Consider the following 17,304-nt stretch of genomic DNA (forward strand, 5'->3'; position numbering starts at 1 on the left):
GCATCTCTCGCATGTATTAGTGTTTGGTGGTAGGAGGAGAGGGTTGTCTGTGCACATGAGGCAGTTGTAACACTGCCTCAAAATGCCCAGATTCACCAGTTGGACTGGAGAGTACACCTGAAACTGCCCTTTGGATAGGTACAGTAAACTGTTTTACTGATTGGCTGGTAAGGTCAAATAGAGAGCCTTGTCCTTCTCTACAGTATAGGGGGGTCTCGTGCTAAGGTTTATTAATGCTTGCTATGAGTTTTGAGCAAGTGCCGGGCTGAGAAGTGAATGGTTTGAGTGCTTAAGTTGAAAGTTTGTCTAGTTCCAAGGGAAAAATTGAAGAGTGGACTATGTGGAGCTGGCAATAGTTATACCCTAGCTAATCAGTGCTGCACAGCGTGCAAATGCGGGTTTTATAGCAGGGAAATAAAAGATGTTAAGATTTGCACTGGGTGTGGCAACATTGGACAGGATTAGGAATAAGTATATTAGAGGGTCAGCTCAGGTTGGAAGGTATGGAGACAAAGCCAGAGAGGCAAGATTACGTTGGTTTGGACATGTGCTGAAAAGGGATGCAGAGTATATTGGGAAAAAGATGCTAAGGATGAAGCTGCCAGGTAACAGGAAGAAAGGAAGGCTTAAGATAAGGTTTATGGATGTGGTGAGAGAGGACATGCAGGTGGTTGGTGTGATAGAGCAAGATGCAGAGGACAGGAAGAAATGGAAACAGATGATCCACTGTGGCGACCCCTAACGGGAGCAGCCGAAAGAAGAAGAAGAAGATAGCAGGGAAATGAAAGAGATAGAAAATAGCTCAAAATGGCCAATAAACTACTAATTTCTGGACAGAAACCACTCCTCCAGGGACATATAGGCTGCTCAAAGCTCCCATCTCTCACAGGTGAACAGAGAAACTTCTTTCTATCCAAGTAAGGTATGGGGAAACACAGAAACTTATAACACAGCCCTGAATTCAGTACTAACCTGAAAACCGGTCTATACTAGCTTAGAAAGGTGGGAAAGCAAGTATATTTTTTTTTTGTTTTTTTCAGAAAATAAAGCAGATACAATAAAAAAAACACTTTAAATGCACATAAATGGCTATCACACTTGACTGTGTAGCCTACAACAGTTAAACAGGTAATTTAAACACAAAAATAAATAAAATAAACAGGTAATTTAAACACAAAAATGACTTTGTTAAAGTGCAGGCAGTAAAATAAATACAATATGTAACTGAAACAGCTTTTTAAATCACAGAAACTCTAAAAAATTGTCGTTTTAGGTGGAATTAGCGCAAGAAAATGAAGAAAAATGATACTTAATAACTCCAAAGTCTCTCTTTTGTCTCCCTGCTGCTATAGAATTCTACAGGGCACCAGGCAGGAGCTTGTTGAGTTGTATACAAGCATATTTAATTAACATATTGTGCATGCGCAGAGAGGGGTCCATTAAAGTCTATGGACATCTACCTTACATGATGTCTTCCAGGGCAAACACTATAATATGTATGGGCCATAGTTTTAATAAAAACTTTATGAAGCTTTATATTTAAAAAAAATGGCCCAAATAAATATAGATAGACTTGTACAAGATGTGTTACGGCATTTAACACGCCAGATACCACAATGAAGTACTATAGTCTGACAAAAAACTTTATTTGCTTAAAGAAGTTGTGGGGTATCTTGTAATCTGTTTGATGGAGATTTCTCTGAAAGCCAGTAAAATACTTCATGTACCCACACTTTTTTTGTAACTGGTAGTTCATGGAACAGATAAAGCTAAATTGCACTACAAGGAATTATATTTAGGTCTTGGATCATAAACATTCTATTATGTATTCTCAAAATGAATGTCAAAGTTCACCTCTAGAGCTTTATTCCCAAGATTACTTGCTTGGCATCCATGTTTCAAGGACATAAAAAGCAGGTTATTTTCAGAGACCTGCTCATAATCCTCCATATCTACGCATGTATTACTTTGAGGCTTTTCGGTGCCTAATGTGTTTTAAGCAGGACCCATAACCTATGAACCTATCTGGAAAAAGAAATTTCATATGTGGAAGAGAGGACAACAGAAGTCTTATACTAAACTGGCACTTCTTAACTCCTCCTATTTCTAGAAGGAACATTTTATTCTAAAAAAAGGCATACCACCTTGGAGAATATATTGATAGGAAAGTGGATTATTATTCACCTGTAATAATCTTGTTTCTGTGTCATACTTCTAACAAAGTGGTGTGAGCTTCCACATTCCTTCCTTCTAGGACACGGCAACTTCCTATGCTTCTTCTAAAAAAGATAGGAAAATACTTGAAACAGGCAAGTGTTCAAAACTCCTGCAGTGAGCAGGCTACACAGCATACAGTCTTACGTCTGGCAGGCTGTGCACAATCTGAGGGACAGAACCTGTCGGGGATATCAGAAGAAGTCCTTTCAGTCCTATGCAACTGCATGGTTACACAGTGTTTTTCCAGGTCTAAACAACAGTGTAGCCGTGCCTGTGAAAGACATACTGCTATGTAAGACGAGCAACACAAAAGATTACAACCTGTGAGTAATGTTCCATTATTGCATGCATTTATCAAAACTGTTTACTCATCACATTTTTTTTTTTTCAAATGGAATAGATGAGAAATAGACATATTTTGTGAAACTGAATAAAGAATGCCCCCTGTAATCCAGGACAGTAAAGAAGCACGCATCTTGTAAAGCCAGTATAGCAACTGCACAGAATAGTCTGGCTTATATCACCTTTCAGCAAAGCACCTAGGGCTTGACAGTCTATTTTTGAAAGCTTCTGTAATTCATCAGGCTGCCTAGAATGTCTAAAGAGCTCTTCTGTAGTACATAAAGCTACTCAGAATTTCCTAACTTAACACCACTGGAATTTGTATTACAGATAGCACTTTCCACATTCTGTAGACCTTATCAAGCATAGTCATATTACAATGTCCTTTAATCAAGCTTTGGATGGCAGTGCCCTATTTAATATTATACCATGGATGGCTGCATAATACTCCAGACAGAAATGAAAGCAATGTTACAACATCATTATCCTACTGGCAACCCAGAAAATGTTCCACTAGGATATCTTAAAGGTCACTGCATAGATAATGTTCAGTGAAGCCTGTTATATTTATATCAGAAAGCTGATGCTGTCTTCTGTTAAATTTGTATTCAGTTCAGCATAATACATGTTAATACTTAAAAAAATGTTCAGTGATTCAGAATTTTTCCAGTACATGTGTTCATTTGCAGATGCAAGAGGGCACAAACCAATATCGTGTTTCATGAAAGGCAGAACAATGTACAAGTCTGCCAGTTAGAGTGGTAATTGCAGTTTCCAAGATTTACTATGAAGGACTGCCTCCCACAAAATTCACAAAATAATAAGTCACTCTCAATACATCTAAAACTGAAAATGCTGCACAGTTAAATGCAACACAGAGAAGAAAAATGTAAAATTTCTTACTCCGTGCACCTCCCATGTTGGTGCATCCCCCGTTTCTATAAATATATCAGCTCCAAGTTCATACTAACTCAGAAAAGGGAAAGTTTGAAAAAATGAAAAGCTCACCTTTTAATTTCTCCAGCTGTAGCACAGTAATCACTGCCAACACTGCCTTAACCCGATACACAGTAAAAATGATCTTCCTATGGTGACATTCTGAGCATCGCTGTAACATGACTTGGCAAACAGCAAGTTTCCCATGGTTTTAATTGGGACTGAAACAGAATAAAGAGTACAATTACCTGTGGTAGCAAAATTTGGAAGACAGATGGAGATAGGACAGACATGCCTATGATCTATCAGAAGTGCCTAGGTCCTTGGGCTGAGAAAGAAATGGAGTCAAACTGCTGTGCTTTCTGCACTACCATCTTTTAGAGTTTCCTTTGAATAAGAGTATCTAAACCAGAATTGAGAAGTATATTGCTATGTTAGTTTCAGCAGCATGGGTAATATGCTGTTACAAACACAAGTTATAAAATTGAAGGAAAGGGATGGAAGCCTGACTAAGAGGCAAATAACCCAGGTTCACTTAGTGTCTCATGTGAAGGAGCTGACAGGGGAGGAACATGAATAACAAGAAATGGTCTACCTGCTGCTCTTAGGGACAGACAGTTGGATGGTACTCTAGAATGCATGATCTCACCCTAAATCCCGGACAGTAACTAAAGATAAAATAGAGCTGTTTTTCTATGGGGAAGCAGGGTCACTGGAGAACAACACTGTTCAGTAAAGTGGTAGCATAGTCTCACACCACCCTACTGCATGCCCAGGTCTTGGGATGTTTTTGCCATCTGCAGAAAAATGTTAGATTTTACAAAAAAAATTCTGACCACTCACTTGCAAGTAAAGGAGAAAATTGCATTGAAAAAAATAATATTCATCAGTTTTGTTAATGTGGAAACAATTCCTTTTATTGACCTTTAGCATAGCAGTGAAAGGCCTCTGAAACACAATTCATACCACTGTTTGCTGTTATTATAACACAAAATTGTACTCGCAGATTTCAGATCTTAAATGTATACATGCATGTGTGCATATGATCATGGATGTGTTTGCGGCTGTGCGTGTGTGTGTATCTGTGTCCTTGTCCTTTATGACAAAAAAACACTAAACTTTTATTTGTGTCAGTTGTTTATTATGACGCGCTAACATGAAGGGAACACATTTTTTGTAAAACAGCCCAGTTGCTTAATTACTCCAAGAGTCTTTTATAGTCTCGTGGTTACTGACAACATTGTGGTACAATGAAGATTCTTGGTTTAGCTGACAATTATAGCTAACATTTCCATTCACTTTCTATCATGATGCAGTAGTTTTATACTAGCCATTTCTGCGTAAATGTACAGCTGAGTTTCTAACATTTTGAAAAAGGTATGCTATTTCCTTCTCTGCTATTTAGTTTTTCTAAGTTTAACTTAGAATCCCTAATTATGTTCCTGTTTACATTTTCTTTTGTCAGATTTCTGTTCTTAGACTATCTGATAAAATCGGCTTTAAATTTTGAAGGGACAAATTTGAAAATATGTCTGGACACATCATTATATAGAACTTTAACAAAAATGGAGAAAGTGGCCACACCAACCAAGCCAAGCTATCCATCTGTGCCCCTAAGCATAATCATCAACCCCATTTTCTACATGGGGGTCAAGCCAGGTCTTGTGTTAACTGTCTCCATCTCCCTCTATTCAATGCCACACTCCTGCCTTCTTTGACACTTGCACTTGGCTGTTGCAGATCTTCTGTCACACAATCCATTCACGTCTTTGCTGGATGCTCTTGTTTCCTCTTACCTTCTTCTTGTCTGTCTCAAATCATCTTCCTCAGATTGTTTTCTGCTTTTCTGCATATGTGCCCAAACCACTGTTATCTGTTTTCTTTGATCTTTTCTGCAACTGAACCTATTCTGGCTTCTGCTCTTATGCCCTCATTTCTTCATCTGTCCCACAGTGTGCATCCTACCACCCATCTCAGGGACTTCATCTCCATCACCTCTAGCTTCCTCATCCACTCTGCCTTTACTGTCAAGGTTTTTGTACCATAGAGTAGTACTGGGCATACCGCTGTTTTGTACATCTTACTTTCCAGCTTCTTTGGCATTCTTCTATCATACATTACACCTGATACTCTACGCTAGTTGGCTGCAGCCCCTCTGATCTGGCCTTGATCTCTTCATTCAGACTTCCCTTCTCCTCAACCACCACCCCCAGATACTTGAAGCTATTAACCTGTTCTGCCATTTTCCCTTTTATCTCAATTCTCAGCTTCTTCCGATTTCCCCAATTTGTTGCCATTACCACTGTCTGCTTAGTTTCATCCCATGTGCCTTCAATTTTGCATTTCATTCAACTATCTTTAGCTGAAGTTCTTGTGCAGAATTGTCCTGTAATGCCACATTGTCTGCATACGGCAACTTTGTTGATCTGTCCCCTCTGACCTGTTGCCATTGTAATCCATCACCAGTATGAACAGCATTGAATTCAGAGCTGAACCCTGATGCACACCCACTTCCACTGGAAACTCCTTCTGTAAGGCCAAACATTGTTCGTGCTTAAGTTATTGGGTCTTTGTACATAGGCTGCACTAATTCTACCAATGGTTCTGGGACTTTGAACTGTGAAACTCAGCTTTCTTGGGAACTTATTATATGTTTTCTCCAACCCTAGGAATGCCTAATTGGACTCTTTCCTCATCTCTAGCTTCTTCTCAACTATCTGTCTCACTGCAAACACTGGTCAGTTGTGCTGCATCCTGATTTGAATTGTTCATCTCCCATCTTGCTTATTACTAAGCTGCATACTCACTTATCAATTACCCTCAGAACTTTCAGAATCATCTTCAGAATCATCTTCAGAACTTTAATGCAATGTGACAGGAGTTTACTACATGTGTACTCCCCACAGTTGTAGATGTCCCTGTTCTTGTACTTGTACACCAGCACAAGCATGCTTATTCTCTAGTCATCTGGGATACGCCTTTCTTTCCACACTGCTATAAGTACGTTCAGGAGCCAATTTTCGCCCATCTTACCCAGCATCTTTACCATATCTGCTCTGACCTCATGTGAGCTTGCTGCTTTCCCTGATTTCATTTTCCTTAGCGCTGTTCTTACTTCTTCTAGGGTGTGCTCCTCTTCTTCTCTCATTGCAGACTGAGCCTGGGGCAGTAAAGCTTCTTAGGGGTTTTTTTCATTTAGAAGAAGCTGGAGGTACTCCTTTCATCTGCCTTTGATGTCCTGTGAAATGGCATGCAGGTTGTTCTTGGCATCCCTTATGAAGGGTGTCTGACTATCGTCTTTATCTTTCTGCCTTCGCCTTGCAATCTGATAATGTTTCTTTGTGCCACCAACTGAGTCACTTTCTAGAAGCTGGTAGAGTGCCTCTGTTGTCCTATTCTTTGATATTGCAAATCCTTTCTTAGAATCTTTGTTAGCCAACCAGTATTCCTTCATAGCCTGGTCCGTCTTTTCTCTCTCCCACTTTTTCCTGCACACCTCCTTTCTTTTGATAATTTCCTAGACTTTGCAGTCCATTACCAACTTTCCTTAGCTACCTTATTTCATACCTGACTTGGCCACATATCTGTTCTGTAGTCCACACACGTGCTGTTTTGAGGTGCTGCCATCAATTCCACCTATTTCCTCCTCTTCTTGGGGTGTTAGAGCCCTGAGTAATTTCTTGAACTGTTTTGCTTTCTCTCCAGTCAACTAACAGGTCTTCAGCCTGGTCTTTGTTGACCACTGTTTGCAGCTGATTGTGGCAGCCAGTGGTTTACTCCATAGGCAGACTGTTTCATGAGGCCAGACAGATGTCTAGAATGGGCTGTCCTTTATTCTTATTGCCCCACCCATGTGGGCTCAGGCAGTCCCCATATTCTGTTCTATCTGTCCCAATATGTGCATTCAAGTCATCCATTATCAATTACGATTCATGTTGTCCTGCTTTATCTAGAGTGTCCTGCAAATGCTGTCTGAATGTACTCTTCACTATCACAACCTTGCTGTGGGGCACAGGCTGAAGTTATGAATACTATCCTATCGTTAGGCTGGAGTCTGGTTGCCATGAATGTGTCACTAATTCTGATGACATCCCTCACTTCCTTCTGAAGCCTTTCTCTCTCTCTCTGCAATTTCCACACCATTTCTAGCCTGTCCTCCTCCTGAGTAGTAAACTCTGAATCTCAAGCCAAGTGGCTTTGCTGCACTGCCCTTCCATCTTGTCTCTTGGATACATAAGATGTCCAGCCTCCTCTGTACAATCATATCATCCACTTTCAAGCTCTGTCCTGTTAGTGAACCCATATGGAGTGTAACAATTCTTAGTTCATGTTTGGGAGGTTGATTGATTTTACATCCAGATTTTGCTCAACAGGGCTATCCCTGACTGGCCAGTCAGTAGATCATTGACCCAGGGCTGCTGGGCTTTATGATGGGCACACACTGGCCAACAGCACATATACCCCTCACACCATTAGCATGGGTCCCTGGTGTTGGTCAGAGTAGGACGAGTCCTCAATCCACTTATCACCAACAAATATCCATGCCCATTTGGTGACATTGTCACCTATTTTGCACAGTCATGTTGTTAGCCCTGCAATGGCATGCAGTCTTTTATCCATTTTCACCCATTTTGAGGATACTGCACACCACCGTAGATGCCCAAAGTGGTTGTTCTATACAACTCTTCCCCTAACATCATGTAGAGTTTGTGCTGTTGCCCACAGCTCCATTCATTAGTGAGTCTGAGATGGAAACACTCAACATGTTTTTTGGAGGTGGGAGACAGGCATTGGCCAGAGGTCAGGATCGAACCTTGTGCATGGGAGGCAAAGGCCTTAACCATTATGCCAGCTGGTCTCTTGCCACCAGTTAAATGAAAAGTCTCAGGCGGTTCACTTTATTGTGTTTGTTTGAGGAATGGCTTTCCCTCCATGGGGAAAGAGTAAGGGGTATTCTTAATCTATTATTGAGTCCCTTTATAGGAGGATCTAGCAGCCAAGTGTAGTATGCTAGATTGGGGAGGGGGGCATAAAGGATGCTGTCTTTCTGTATAAGTAGGCGAGCTTAAATCATAAGCTGATATCACTGCAGGCTTTTATTACTGGGAAAGGGGTTGAGAGGGCAAAACTGGTATTCCTCCAGTTTATTTATTTCACAGATAGTTGACTGCCAGTATACATTTTATTCCTACTGTATAGCAATACAATATACCTCATACAACAAGTGCAGGCTCAACCCTGACCATAGCAACACACAAATGGATGTGTAACTGGAACCTGGAAGGTAGACATCTGCCAGTCTTCCCATTTAGAGAGTGTGATTCCAGTTCCAAAACACACACACGCACACACACACACACACACACACACACACACACACACACACACACACACACACACACACACACAAGCAATTAAAAATCATTGTTACATCACTGTGTAAACACACACACACATGAGCAATTAAAAATCATGTTTACATCACTGTGTAAAAGTCCTATGACATTAAAAGAAAATCCCATAGAGTATTTTTTTTTTGTTTACTTATCTGTCAACCATGTAAACAAACTGGTCCTTACTGGGCCATATTCAGCCGCACACCAAGCCACAAACACAAGGGTATATGCAACATACATATAGACAACATAGTGTAGCCAATTATCAAGCATGTTTTTATGGAGGTGAAAGGAAACTGTAGTACTTAAAGAAAACTAGCACAAACACCAGCTGAACATGTAAAACATAACACAGACAGTGACCAGAAGTCAGGAAAGCTACAAGTGATAGATAGTATGCAATAGATATCACATATGTGTGCATGTGATTGTGTATATGTATTCACACTCACACACATACGTGTGTGTGTATATTTATATATATATATATATATATATATATATATATATATATATAATAGAGAGAGAGAATATATCAGATATGAGCACTGCCTGATGTAGGCCATAGCCTAACCTCTATAAAATGCAAAATTTTACATACCAAGAAAGAATAGCAAAGGCAGTTCCCTAAAATAAACATAGTATACCCTTCCACATATACCATAATAGATAACTACCCACTACCCAACACAAAATTATAAATAAACGTATTGGGTATCCAGCCCAAATATTTATTATATCTATTGCAGATAGTTGTCAGCTTGTTATAAAAAGAAACCACTCTTCTCTTGTTAGAATCAAACAGAAATGTCCTTAAATACAAGAAAAAAATGCAGAGAAGAATGACTCCTCTTATACCCAGTATGGGTTCCCATTATCCATCTAACACATAAATCCTAAATGATGACATCATGGAGTGTCTAATCCTCAAAAAGACACTCATTGTTTTTTTTTTTGCCACAACAACCTACAACTAAAAACAACAGATGAGTGTCATTTTGTTTACTCACATTTTAATCTCCAATTTTCGACATGCCATTTTTGGGGTATCTTCTCATGAAACAGGATAAAGTCATTCAGCAATTCTATTCCAACTGTTTTAATCTCACTTAGGAATTGAATTGTTCAGTGGCACAGTAAAGTTCACACAAATAGTCAACAACTAAAAATCTGAAAGTTTTATGCAAACGTATTCATAACTGCAAATATTATATGCATAAGTTTAATAAGACAAAAGATTCCTTTTAAGTGTATTAAGATTAAATACTTTGCACACATTTATACAAATTTTCTGCTGTTACAACACAATTCCATCATAAATCAAGCTTTCACATCCAACTACAAAACTGACAAATGTAAATGGTAGATAGAGATGTAAGTATACATAAATACTGTCTTTTCTTGCTGTTCACTGAAAATATCTCCACTCACAATTTTCTGAAGTAACAAAACCTCAGTATGTTTTCTGTTAGTGGATTTGACTGTAAGATCAGTCTATGTTGGTAACTTTGTTCACCTCAGCATGATATTTCCCTTTATTCATAGCTGTTAGACTGTGCAGGTAATGTATTTAAATAAAGAGGGTATGGGGTGAAGTACTCCAGATGGGGGAATGCAAGAGCTCTTGCCACTTACAAAAATGACATTTTATATGATTTTTTTTACAGATATGATGGGAAGATTTACATTTTTTTTTATCAATGAGCTTACTATCAGCAGATTATGTATTAGTTTTTCAAAGTGAAGCCATTTTTATCACGTGGATCCCAAAAATTAAGCTAAAAATTTAGGGACAATATTGAAAAACAGTAAACTCATTAGAATACATTCATATTCTGAAACACAAGATCATAACCATAACAGTTATATTATTTTGATACCAAGATAAAAATATATATTTTTTTACACATTTTCAATTGCAAAAGCCATCCTATCAGAAATCTACAGAAAGATTTAAAATATATAAATCCTCACAAATATACATATTTTGTCACTTCAAAATCACTTCAAAACATTGGGAGATGAACTGTTTTACATTAATATAATATTGACTATATAATTTCCTTTAAAAACTACTTTCTTTAAGACACACTAGAGATAGAGCTGCACATTTTATATGTACAATAAGGCATTCAAAGACATATTTTGCAGATAGCACTGCATTCTTGGGGATTTGTAATGACCTTGGGAGTGTGGCAATATCCGTATAATGTACACCCCTTTTTGAAACAAATCTGCCCCATTCGTGATGAATGGTTTGCTCAGAAATGAGTAAGATAGCATGGCCTTCCTTGAATTATCATTCTGAGAAGCATTACATACTACACAGTTTTGAACACTTGCTATGTCTGTACAAACTACGTTACAAACTCTTTCTTTATTCTTGACTATACCCAATACAGACTCCTATTTTATTGCCAGCATTTTCTTTTTCAATAGGTTGACACACCTGTTTATCTACTTTAAAGATGCATGTCTGTCCCTTAAGTGAAAAGAATATATTTATTTCATGAAAGCAGCCTTCTGCTGTAGCTAAACATTTATAGTAATTTCTTAAAGCATTTGCATTTCTGGGTCTTTCTTTGTACATTTCTGAAACTTCTTAAGCTTTTTACTGCTGTGTATAATTCTGATATAACCCAGTTAACTTATAGTCCGTCTTAAAGCAGTTCTTCCTTCTACTTTGGTCAATACAAACAATTAAGCATATCTCCTATATGCATGATTACTGGTTTATAACTCACTCAAGTCATATTTCTATAAATGTAACAGTGTTCTTTTCAGTCAAAGTGGTGTCTTTTTACAACTACTTGAATATACTGCATAATGAAATATTGTCACTTTCTGCTCACCCTTTACTTCCATAAATATAATGCTGAAACCCCACAGCCATACACTTGGCAATACATCTTTTTCTGAGCATATCTTTTTCTGACTATCATGGCATTTCACTCACAGGCAACTTGCTTATCTTATTGCAAAATCAATGAATTATTTCTATTTTGACTTGTATCATCTTGAAAAGCAACTGCTTGATTTATATGTAAATACTAGAGTGTGAACTGTTCACTAACTCTACTTGCTGTTTTAACAATTTATTTTTTTGTTCTTCTGTCTAGTACCATTCAACATCCTGTTGTAATAATTTATCTAATGCACACTTATTTCTGATATATTCAGAATAAATGTCAAAGGTTACTCTATCATACTTATAAATGCCATGAGTGCTCGTTTATTCCGTTAGATGTATTTGTACCATGTCTATAATTTTCTTCTCAACTGGGTCCAAGTCTTCTAAATTCTAAATATCGCACACGTATCTCAGTCATGTAACTCTAACTGTAAACTTCATCCTGTTCAGATGGAGGTTATACTGTGTTGCACTATTCACTACCTGAATCAGTACTTCACAGTGTTCTTCTTTAGTCATACCCCCAAGCCAAGATTTTATAAAGTATTAACAACACAATCAAGGTCTTTAGTCTTGCATACAACAGCTCTCTGAAACACTCCTTCTGTTGATGAAATATTAAATGAAGGTCAGAGTCGTCTGTATTACCCTCAAGGTACATTAAATGTATTCAGCGAGGAATTTTCCTCAAGCTTAATTTGCTAAAATCTTGAATCAGCATCAGGTACAGGCCAGAAACCAGCTTTCCAACTTATAGGTTTGTCGTGATATTGAAGACTACACATGTGAATATTAACTGGCTTCACCACAGTAACCATTCTATTCATTCTATCAGTAGGATCAGTCTGTTTTATACTCACGCTCATACTTGCCCTCCATTCTATGCAAGTCTCTTTCAGTTCTGCCACTCAAATGTGACAGGAACGTCCTAACAGAATGCATGACTGGTAAAATTGCAGGAACTATCTGAATATGATGAACTCCTGTTCAAAAAAACTTACACCAGAAAATAAATCTTCATAGTCATGAGGCACGTCATCACACATTAACTGTTTTCTATAAATCAGCAACAGAGATTATAAATAATTTTCTTCAAGTCAACTGACTCAATACAGAAGGAGCTTTTATTTTAACTATATGAAACTGAATGCTGTGTTTATCTGTTACTGTGTAGCGAACTGATGACCTGAATAAGTAGGCCACTTGTATGTGGAAGATTAGGTAGACTGACTTACTGCCTTCCAGTGTAAGTACTATTAAAGCTTGAGCAGACATTATACTCTGACCATGAGTTTAAACAGCACAGTTAGATTATTTATGCTGACACTAACTCTCTTCATATTCAAATTCTGTGTTACATTTTGCTCAGTATTCATTCTTTCGCATATAAATAGATAATGTCCGTGGCTTTAATACACAACATGCATTTTCTTCAGGTGCAAATTCATTCTTTAAAGTCTACACAGTTTAACAAAATAATGTTTTTTGCCACAACATGTACACAAATGGCCCTGTTCAGTATTCAGCTGGAGTGCCTTCTGTGTGGAGTATCTATGTCCTCCATGCTTTCATGTGGGTTTCCTCTGGATGCTCCGGTTTCCTCCCACATTACAAAGACATGCATTTGGAGCATTTCTCCTCGGGCCTCTGCTGAAAACTGGCTTCATTTCAAGTCGGAATTTCCCGGTTAACAAATGTTAAATAAATAAGTACATAAATAAATAAATATTCTAATCATTTTATTTTATCATGCTTATAACTACACCTCAACTTGCTTTTAAATGCAATACAGTCTTAGTGCTTTTAACTCTCACTCTCATGATGCTAATAACTTATGTTTAATATGTTTCGCCCATTTTCATATTTCCTTTCTGAAATACACCTTTACAGACTTCTATTTCATCATTTGAGTTGAATTCATTCCACTCATTCTACAAACATCAGTTGGCGTACTTAACTCACTCTCTCCAAATGAGCTCTGGAAGTTCACACTCTTAACTTCTAATGGAAGGAGCATAAGCTTTTTGTTATCAAATTATGTCCTCCCATTTAAAACAAATGTTTATATCTCTGGAACCATAGGAATTACTAAAGCAGTGTAAATGGTAAGCTCTTCAACATGAACTATTTTTATAGTATTAGCATTGTTTAGGTTCTAGGTTTTAAATTAGATTTTATAAGTCACAGTAAACACAGCAAATATTAAGCTTGTAATATTTTGTAAACAACTTCATATCTCGGCAAACACTTAAGTTACATGCATATTCCAGCTAAGAGCTTTCCTATGAGGATAAGCAATTCTGTCTGTGTTACATGGTTGTCGAGAAATTTAGAAAAACGTGACATTTATGACAATCTAAACTAAATATTATATAATATCTGTTTAGACAGAGGTTGAATATCTATAAAGCTGTGTTTGCCATTGTGTAAGCTTTAAGATGAAATGCTTTTATACTTTGTGTGTAGCATGGTCTTGGGATTATTAATGCAAATATAAGTAAGCAATATCTGATGCCTGGAGGTGTCAGTTGGATGTAACAGAAACAAATATAGATGTCACTTGGCTGTAATGAGTTAATGTTAAATCTGCTTCTTACAACAATCAGCCTCATATCTTATTATTTTAATATACCACACACAATTCTGTTGCATACTAATGAATCATATAACTCATTAAACTCAGTCTTTGGCTCTCTTCTTTAATTCAGTGACAAAAACTTCAGTACTTTCTATGGAACTTTATGAAGATATGATAGGCTGTTGTTGTTGTTTGTCTTTCGGCTTTTTCCTGGTAAGGGGTCTCCACATCAGAACTCCGGAAAGCTAATGATTAGCAGTATAAGATATGATAGGTATATGGCAGATTTTCTTTTTCAACCTAGTTCATAGTTCTGAGGACCACACTTGCTGTCCTCAGACATACAATGGGAACCCATAATGTATATTATAACATAGTCTTATCAGACTGATTTAGGAACCATATGAATCACAGATTGTGATATACACATGTTTAGTAATAAAGGTACGTGACCATGCAAGTCTGCTGCTTTATACATTGTTCCCTTTGTAGGCTTGTAAGCTAGAAAAGTGAACATACAAATTTTAATTCTTACTTGAACTTACTAATTTCTAAACTAAGGAAAGTGAACTGGTCTATGTATGATCCTTTTCAGCTATTACCTATAATAGCTACAAGTGCAAGGATAAATGCATTTAGACTAGTCGATGATTCAACCAGAGTCTTTTTCACAGTTCCCACTGTGGCTCTGGAATGTTAGCACTACTAAACGTAGTGGTGGCTGGTGACTTCAAATCAAAGGGGGACTGCAGGAGACAGCTGAATGGGTGGGGCCAATGGAAGGGGTGTGGTCAACTAAAAGGGGTGGGGCTATGCTAAAAACTGCAAAAACTGGGACTTTAATTAAATACACTACCCTGGGTACCAAGCTGTCATTATGAGAATCCAATCAAGACAAAATGAATTGCAGAAGAAAAAAAATTCAATGCATTGGCTACATGACAGCTTACTTAATATCTAGATGGAAAAAAAGGTTGTGAGGCATGAAAAAATAAATTACCTTTTAAATACATTACTGGAATGCCAGTTAAAATCAAGTATAAAAAAAACAAGCAACACTCAAATCAAACCACTTCTCCTTTTGCACTGCAGTTCTAATTATAATTTATATTCAGCTTTATAAAAGTACCAAGTAACATGCTGAAAGTAGCAATCTCTGTGATACCCCCACTTGTAAAAATGTTTCTTATCCAAAAAGACCTGCTGCCTGACAACAAGTATCTACTTGTTTCATGGGAAAACATGATCAAAGTAAAAATTGAACAGCAAACAAGAAACAAGCTCAAGATAAATTGCTTAAAGGATTCCTGCACAGTTTATAGACCACACATGATAGACTGGCATTCTGTTTAGTTTATGGGTAAAGCCTGCAAAGATGATTGCATGTCTTCAACAAATGTAATGAGCTTCTGAAAATACTGTAATCCTGTCATTTATTACAAATACTGTCATATGCATTTCAATACCTAAGGCTTATATGCTATCTAGTTATGAAAATATTCTCTGCATGGCAACAACAAAAATGTTTCAATGTTTGTAATTCTTTAACAGTATGCTTATTAAAGCTTACTTGCATCTTACAGTCTCAAACAAGCATACCTGATGGTCATTGAAGCATTGCTACTTGAACACAAAGCAACAGGCACTGCAAAAACATGCATTTTCTGAATAAGAAGAAGCATAAATCAATGGTATAAAAATATGACAGAAAACCAGAACATTCTGCAAAATCAAGGACAGATGAAAAGCCACTGTAGTACTAGTGTCTACCTTGGATGGGGGGATACTCTGCACACTTACACTGCATAACTGCTCCTTGCCTTGCTTGGACAGATCTAGAGTCACCTCATGGGGAAGTGAGGTGCAACAAGTATGTCACAATTTTTAATGTCTCTGGCTGACGGTGATGGCCCTGACACATGTGTCATACCTCTCAGCCTCAGAGCAAGAAATCTGGACAAAGTCATAAACAGAAGTGGGACAAAGGCCCAAAAATAAGGACAATTTTTAAATATTGCTCTTATAAACTTAGAAAAATAATAAAATAGTAGGTCTTGCATTAGTATGATTTTTCTGAAGGGTATGAAATCTGAAACTCAGATGTCTGTCATTATTTTCTAACTTCAATATTTAATGATTTGCCACTAATTTGCCAGAAAACCACATTTTTTTGAAAAACAGACTAAAAATGTGATGCAAAAATATAAAATAGCCACACAGTACAGCTGTGAACCTTTCAAAGAAGAGACACTTTTTAATATTAGTACTGTTAACTTCAGCAGCTGACAAAATAAGAGAATCTTCATGCATTTCTGAAATTAAAAGTAATCTATAACTCTGATCATTACAATTATTTATTAATTGTAAAACCTCCACGTTTTCTTCCAAATTTACCATTTTGCAGAGGAATTATTAGGGGAGAACAACATTTTGAGACAAAATTAGGGACAGTTGAGAGGTTTGGATATACCTAATTCTATAATGCAATGTATTTGCTTGTACCTCTCAACCTCTTAATGCAGGAAATCTGGACAAGGTCAAATATATTGTGGGAACAGACAAACAGTACTAAAAATTGCTCTTGTATAACCTTAGACAGTTGACAGAATAACAGATCTTGCTTTAGCATGCATTTTTCTGAAGGGTATGAAGTCTGAAACTCAATGTCTGTCATTATTTAGTGACTTCATTCCTAAACGATTTGCCAGAAAACCACAAATTTTATGAGGAACAAACCAAAAGTAAAAAGCAAAAATCTATTTATTCTGCAAAAATCTGGACAGTTTAGAGGTATAGCTCAGCCGGGGCTGTCTGAGTTTGCCGCCCTTCCCCCCTCACAAAATCATGGTCGAATGGGGCCGTCCCCCTGCAGCTATTCCATTGTCCCATTACTTAGCTATTTCACCCCAATTACCATAAACACT

The 17,304-nt window shown here is 37.4% G+C and overlaps 1 protein-coding gene across 4 annotated transcripts in view; it reads left to right on the forward strand.

Annotated features, from left to right (window-relative positions):
• LDB3 (LIM domain binding 3) overlaps positions 1-17,304 on the forward strand; it is a 740,470-nt gene that overhangs the window by 58,266 nt on the left and 664,900 nt on the right. The window lies entirely within an intron of this gene.

Source organism: Protopterus annectens, chromosome 14.part0 (assembly GCF_019279795.1).
Source record: "Protopterus annectens isolate FY-2018-M chromosome 14.part0, PAN1.0, whole genome shotgun sequence".
In the NCBI taxonomy this organism is placed as follows: domain Eukaryota; kingdom Metazoa; phylum Chordata; order Ceratodontiformes; family Protopteridae; genus Protopterus; species Protopterus annectens.